Here is a 6,300-nt window from a genome sequence, read left to right on the forward strand (position 1 = left end):
TCCCTCTGAATGTAAAAATATTTTTATTAAAGGAAAAAAATGTCATCAGAACAAATATTATCATACCATCTTCAGATAATCAAGCAGCATATCCAAATCTCCCAAGGCTCATTAGCAACAGAGCTTCAGCGCTAAGCCCTGGGGTTGTCTACACAACTCCATTTCTATTCTTTTCATTTTCTTTAGAAAATGTCTTTGCAGCTTCCCAACATGCTATATGTGTGGACTCCTTCAAGGAAGATGGACGTTTTCAGAGCTGTAATGGACAAGAAGCTTGCCCAGCCTTGTTCTAAGAGAAATCAAGGGTTGATCACCCTCTACTGGCCAAGGACAGTGATGGCACAAAAATAGGTGATGGCAGAAGTGGGGAAGATCCAGAAAGCAACCATTTTAGAGAGAGCCATGACCATGATCATGTCTGAAAGTTGCTTCAGAATCTTTGAATATAAATGTCTGAACTGACTGTGGGCCACTCTAAGGGTCCAGAGTTCCTCATTTAAAAGACCTCCATACTCTCCCACTTTACTTTCTCTATATACTCAGTTCTTTTGTCTTGAAACATTTGGCTTGAAAAGGAAAAAGGATTCCTATTCCCTTTGTAGCAGAAACCTGGAAGGGGAAAAGCTACCAGTGGTTACTGTACGCCGTGGCTCTCTCCCTCCTTTTCCACAGAGCGATCTTTGGGACAATCATGTGATAATTTTCAAATATTTTAAAGGGACAAGAATAACAACTACATGCATTTTGTGAGAGAAAAGAATAGATCAAGACTAAGATCAATGAGTTGAAATTATAAGAATGCAGATTTCTGCTTTAAAGAACTTTTACCAAGTACAACTCTCCCAAAAGAGGGAATTGTCCTCTAAAGTAGTAAGCTCCCTGCCACAGAAATGGTTAGAAACAGAATTGTCATAGAAAGAATGTTCATATGTTACAGAAGGCTAGACTGAGACCCCCAAGATGACACATTCATTCAGTCACCACTTATTGGTCTCAACTCTTTTCACAACATTTCTGTAATTATTTGATTACATGTCTGCCAAGAACTGTGTGTATTGTTTTAAATATAACTTTATTGATTTCAGAGAGGAAGGGAGGGGGAAAGAGGGATAGTAACATCCATGATGAGAATCACTGATTGCTGCCTTCTGCACGCCCCCTACTGGGGATAGAGCCCACAACCCAGGCGTGTACCCCTGACCAGAATTGAACCTGGGACCCTTCAGTCCACAGGCTGACACTCTATCCACTGAGCCAAACTAGCTATGACTGTGTGTACTTTTCATTTACCCTTGTGCCTTAACACAATATCTGACACACTGTAGGTTCTTGGTGTTTGTGGAATGAATTCATTGGAAGAGTATGAGGTTCCTGGAAATCAAAACCATTCTAAAGAGGAAATGCAGGTGACACATCACAGTGAGCCTCCAGCAATTTGACTAACTTTTCCTTTGTTCTCTTGTGGTCTTTTCATATGGTCATGGTTATATTAATGGAAGAAAATAATGGATTGTTTTAGGTTAACTTGTTTTATATGATTTGGATGAATGATATCCTTAAAAACCTGTTGAGACATAGTAATGACACACATTGAATTAGAGAATCAGAATTCTACTCTAAGCTTTACTACTAATTAGCTAACTAGTGTGCCTTGGATCTGACTTCTCTAAGCATTGGCTTCTTCATCTAAAAACAAGAGCTTTACCAGATTGTCCTTAAGGTTTCTTTCTTTTTTTTTTTTTTGACCCTTTCATCAAACCAAATTAGCCCCTGGTGTTTTTTTGTTTTGTTTTGTTTTGTTTTTGGGGGGGGGTTCTTTTGGTATAAATATTTTGCAACTCTAGGCCCCTTCTTCAAGCCCCTGCATCACAACTCACTGGTTACACGAGTAGGCAAAGATCCTTTGACTAAGTGACTGGTTAGAGTGCTACCAAAGCATCAACACACGTGTGGCTGATAGAACAGATACAGGTTTCCTGGTTTTCCCCTCAGTCCTAGTGATGCTGTTCCCTTTAACCATTTATTCTTTTTCCAGCCGATGCAGAGGAATTATAGAACTTAAAAACATAGGCTTTGGGTCTTAGCTGGTTTGGCTCAGTGGATAGAGCATCGGACTGTGGACCAAAGGGTCCTGCGTTGGAGCCTGGTCAAGGGCAAGTACCTCAGTTACAGGCTCCTCCCCAGGGCCCGCGGGCTCTTCCCCCACCGGAGCCAGGTCAGGGCGCAACAAATCGATGCGTTTCTCCCACATCAATATTTCTCTGTGTCTTTCCCTCTCTCTTCCACTCCCTCTAAAAAATTCAATGGAAAAATATTCTAGGGTGAGGATTAAAATTAAAAAAAAACGTAGGCTTTGGAGAAAGAGAGCCAAGTCTGAATCTTGACTTCCCACATATCGGTTGGAAAAGTTACTTAGTTTTCTGAGCCAAGTTTCTTGACCTATAAAATAGAAATTTTACTATTTCACAGGAGTAAGTATTCTCAGGATTACAGTATTTCAAAGATTGATATAATGAAGATACATGTGTGTAGTAGATTGTTTCCAAAGATAGTCACATTATCTCCCATCCCACATACTCTTGCAGTGTGACCAAGAGATAGAATCTGTTTTTCTTCCACTTGAGTCTGGCCCAGTGACCTGTTTTAACAAAAGGTGGTGAAAATGATACTATTTAACTTCCAAGGCTGGGCCCTAAACATCTACAAGTTCCACCTTGACCTCTTACTAGGTGTACCAGTTAATGATGCAGATTTTTTTCAATAGATGGGGGTTCCACATATGTTGATATGTATGTGCTTTGATATGTATGCTATTTTGTTGTATTGACAACAAGCTTCAAAACTTATGTCAAATTTTCTGAAGGTGGAAGACTAAAAATGGAACTCCCATTGACCCAGTGATCCCACTACTAGGAATATATCCCAAGAAACCAGAAACGCCAATCAGAAAGGATATATGCACCCCTATGATCATAGCAGCACAATTCACCATAGCTAAGATTTGGAAACAGCCTAAGTGCCCATCAGCAGATGAGTGGATTAAAAAGAAGGATGTGAAATGAAATGTCCAGAGTGTGTATTACTAATTGATTGTTTTGGTCTTTCCCATTGTCAACATAAGAAAACCATTCAAATCTACAGAGAATTTTTGTGAGTTTATTGGAGCCAAACTGTTGAATTGCTGGGAAGCAGAACCTCAATGAATTGAGATATTGCTCCAGAGAATGGGGAGTTCATATCTTGTTTTTATAAATTTATCATCAAAAGGAAAATACGGAAGTGGGTTACATGAAATCCATTGGTGACAGATTAAGGAGGTGGGACAAAGCAAAGCAGGGAAACCTCTGGGATAGGGTAAAAAGTGAAGTGGTGGACATATGCTTCTTTTACACAGATGGGTAGAGGAGAGTTTAACATAGTTAACAGTTGACTATTAACTTGATAACAATGACAATGAGGGAATGTCCTGGTGCCATTTGTTGTGCCCTGAGGGGTCTGGGAAAAAAGAGAAGTTACAAGTTACCCAGACATTTCACCAATATGTTATCTTAGAGGCAAAAAGACAAATGGGCTCAGTAAAGATCTATGTTGATCTTTGTCAGGGAAAATACTGGCCTAGGACATGACTACCCACTATAACCTGTTTATAGTTATTTAATTTTCAGACCATCTTTTGTGGTTATTTTAGGTCTTTGAGTTTGCACAACCGCCATGCAGGCCTTCCCTGAACTAGTCAGGTTAACATATGGCCCCTTTTGTCCACAAAAATGTCAAATTTCGGGCCCAAAAAAAGAGCATTTGCAGGAAGTTTTAATTCATTATTTTGAAGAAAAGTGCTAGCGATGGACATTACTTTGAAGAAAGCACTTTTGATGTTTCTCTTGAAATTATCACAAAACCCACATTACTAACCGGTCAATGATTAATCCGAATTACTAACCGGTTAACAATTAATCTGAATTACTAGCCAGTTAGTAATGCGGATTTTGTGATCAAAGAAAACATAATTTCAAGAGAAACATCAAAAGTGCTTTATTCAAAGTAATGTCCATGGCTAGCACTTTTCTTCAAAATAATGAATTAAAACTTCCCGCAAATGCTCTCTTTTTTTTGCATAAAATTCGACATTTTTAAGCATAAAAATATCTATGATGTTAACACTTTCAGAAAACTTGACATAGTAAGTTTTTAAGCTTGTTGTCAATACAACAAAATTACATATCAAATCGCATATATATCAACATGTGTGTAACCCCATCTATTGAAAAAAATCCACATTATCAACGGGTACACCTAGTAAAATGCTCCTCTTGGGGAATCCAATCATCCTGCGAAGAAAGCCCAAGCAGCCACGCCCACAGACAGACAGACATGAAGGAACATAGAGGCCCCAGGCCAGCATCCGGCTGAGCTCCCAGCCCGTGGACCAGCACCAATTGCCAGCCATCCCAGCTCCTCAGTGGATACCACGGAAGCAGAGCAACCAGCCAGTCCGCAGATTTGTGAGGTCATGTAATAAATTTTTTTAATATATTTTATTGATTTCTTACAGAGAGAGGGAGAGAGAGAGTCAGAAACATCGATGAGAGAGAAATACCGATCAGCTGCCTCCTGCACACCTCCCACTGGGGATGTGCCGGCAACCCAGGTACATGCCCTTGACCGGAATCGAACCAGGGACCTTTCAGTCCGCAGGCCGACGCTCTATCCACTGAGCCAAACCGGTATTGGCTGTAATAAATGATAAATGCTGTGTTAAGGCACGAAGTTTGGGGGTAGTGTTTTACGCAGCAATAAAAAACTGAAACCAAGAACACAACACGGTACCTGGCCCATAGTAGGCACTCAAAGGCGTGTGTGGAGGGAGTGGTGATGGTGAAGGAGTGTTACAAGTTCCCCCGTTTTAAAGGGGAAACGACGGTGTTAAAGGTTGTCTAACCCACAAAATTCATCCTGCGAACCTCCTGTCCGTCCCATCCCCAGGCCTCTCCTAATTCTTCAAAACAGCACAAGATGATACAGGAGGTGGCCATTTTTGTTAGTTTGGCTTGTTTTTTGTGAATCCTCACCCGAGGACATTTTCCCCGCTGATTTTCAGAGAGAGTGGGGACCCTGACGGGCCTAGAATGGAGCCGCGGCCCAGGTGTGCGCCCTGGACGAGGGACCCCAGCCTCGCGCCTTCGGGGCAGGGAGGGCGCTCATCAGACACCCGAGCAGGTGGCCATTTCTGGGCAACTCCTCCTCAAGACAGTCCTTCCTGGCACTGAACTTCTCAGTTCCATCCATTGGTCTTCTGGTCCCATAATGCAAACTTCTTTCTCAAATGACAACACTTCACATATTGGAAAACTAGACCGCTTTGTCCCTCATTCTCCCCGTCTTTCCACCAAAGGTAAGAAGTTTCTCCAGATTCTCTTAGGTCGAACCGCATGGTGTCTCCCTAGTTGCTCCTTTCCGGCCGAAGCCGCCGCCTTTAGGTCGGAACTTTTTTTAGTAAAAAACCGACGGGGAGACGAGATCCCGCCGGGTCACGTTGAGGAGCCGCGATCTACCGAGCCGCCGAGATTTCCCGAGTTCCTAGAGGGGCCACTGCGGCCGCGCAAAACGGCCCGCGGACGGGCTGTGACGTACTTCCGGCTGCGCCCGCCGCGGAGCGCGTCCAGGTGGCCCAGCGCCAGCAGCGACTCTGACTCACGGTGAGCCCGCTGGTCCCGGTGAGCTCGGCGGGCGGAGGAGGGAGCGCGGTCGCGAGGATTGGGAGCGGGAGCCGTGGGCGCGGGGCTGTGGCCTCCGCGGCATCCCAGTCGGGCCCGAAAGGGCTGGGGGAGGAGCCCGTGTCCCTGCCCAGCCCTGGGGGCCCTTGCTCCCTGGGAAGCCTTTCCTCCTCCCGAGGCTTTAACAAATGAAACTTCGGTTCGCAGTTTCAAAGCCGTTTTTGCGCGCTCCTTGAGCAGAGCAGGGGCTACCAAGTTTCTCTCCCGCCCCGCCCCCCCGGGCCTCTAAGGGAGGCCCGAACTCAGGGCTAATTGATGAAACGCCCCAGGGGGTTGCGGGCCTTCCGAGAGAGCGAACCTCTTTAGAAGGCCTGATCCGAGAGAGTGAAAAGTCTCGTTGGTCTTTGTTCAGGTTGGAAAGTATACGGGGCCCTGGATGCGTAGCTCATTTGGTTAGAGCGCCCTCCCCATACGCAAAGGTTTCGGTGTCCATCTCGGGTCGGGGCACATACAAGAAGCAACCCATGAATGCATGAGTAACTGCAACAGATCTCTCCCCCTGCTCCCTTTCTCCCCCCCCCCCTTT

General features: G+C 44.4%; 1 protein-coding gene across 3 annotated transcripts in view; it reads left to right on the forward strand.

Annotated features, from left to right (window-relative positions):
• The first annotated feature begins 5,332 nt into the window (after nucleotides 1-5,332).
• The window catches only part of ZSCAN21 (zinc finger and SCAN domain containing 21), a 12,478-nt gene continuing 11,510 nt past the window's right edge, over nucleotides 5,333-6,300 (forward strand). For 2 of the 3 annotated variants that reach the window (XM_006764657.2, XM_006764659.2), the window contains exon 1: nucleotides 5,333-5,696. The gene's annotated coding sequence lies outside the window, so the exon portion shown is untranslated. Of the gene's footprint in view, nucleotides 5,715-6,300 lie in introns of all 3 variants that reach the window. The other variant, XM_006764658.2, reaches the window with a different exon arrangement.

Source organism: Myotis davidii, unplaced genomic scaffold (genome assembly GCF_000327345.1).
Source record: "Myotis davidii unplaced genomic scaffold, ASM32734v1 scaffold901, whole genome shotgun sequence".
In the NCBI taxonomy this organism is placed as follows: domain Eukaryota; kingdom Metazoa; phylum Chordata; class Mammalia; order Chiroptera; family Vespertilionidae; genus Myotis; species Myotis davidii.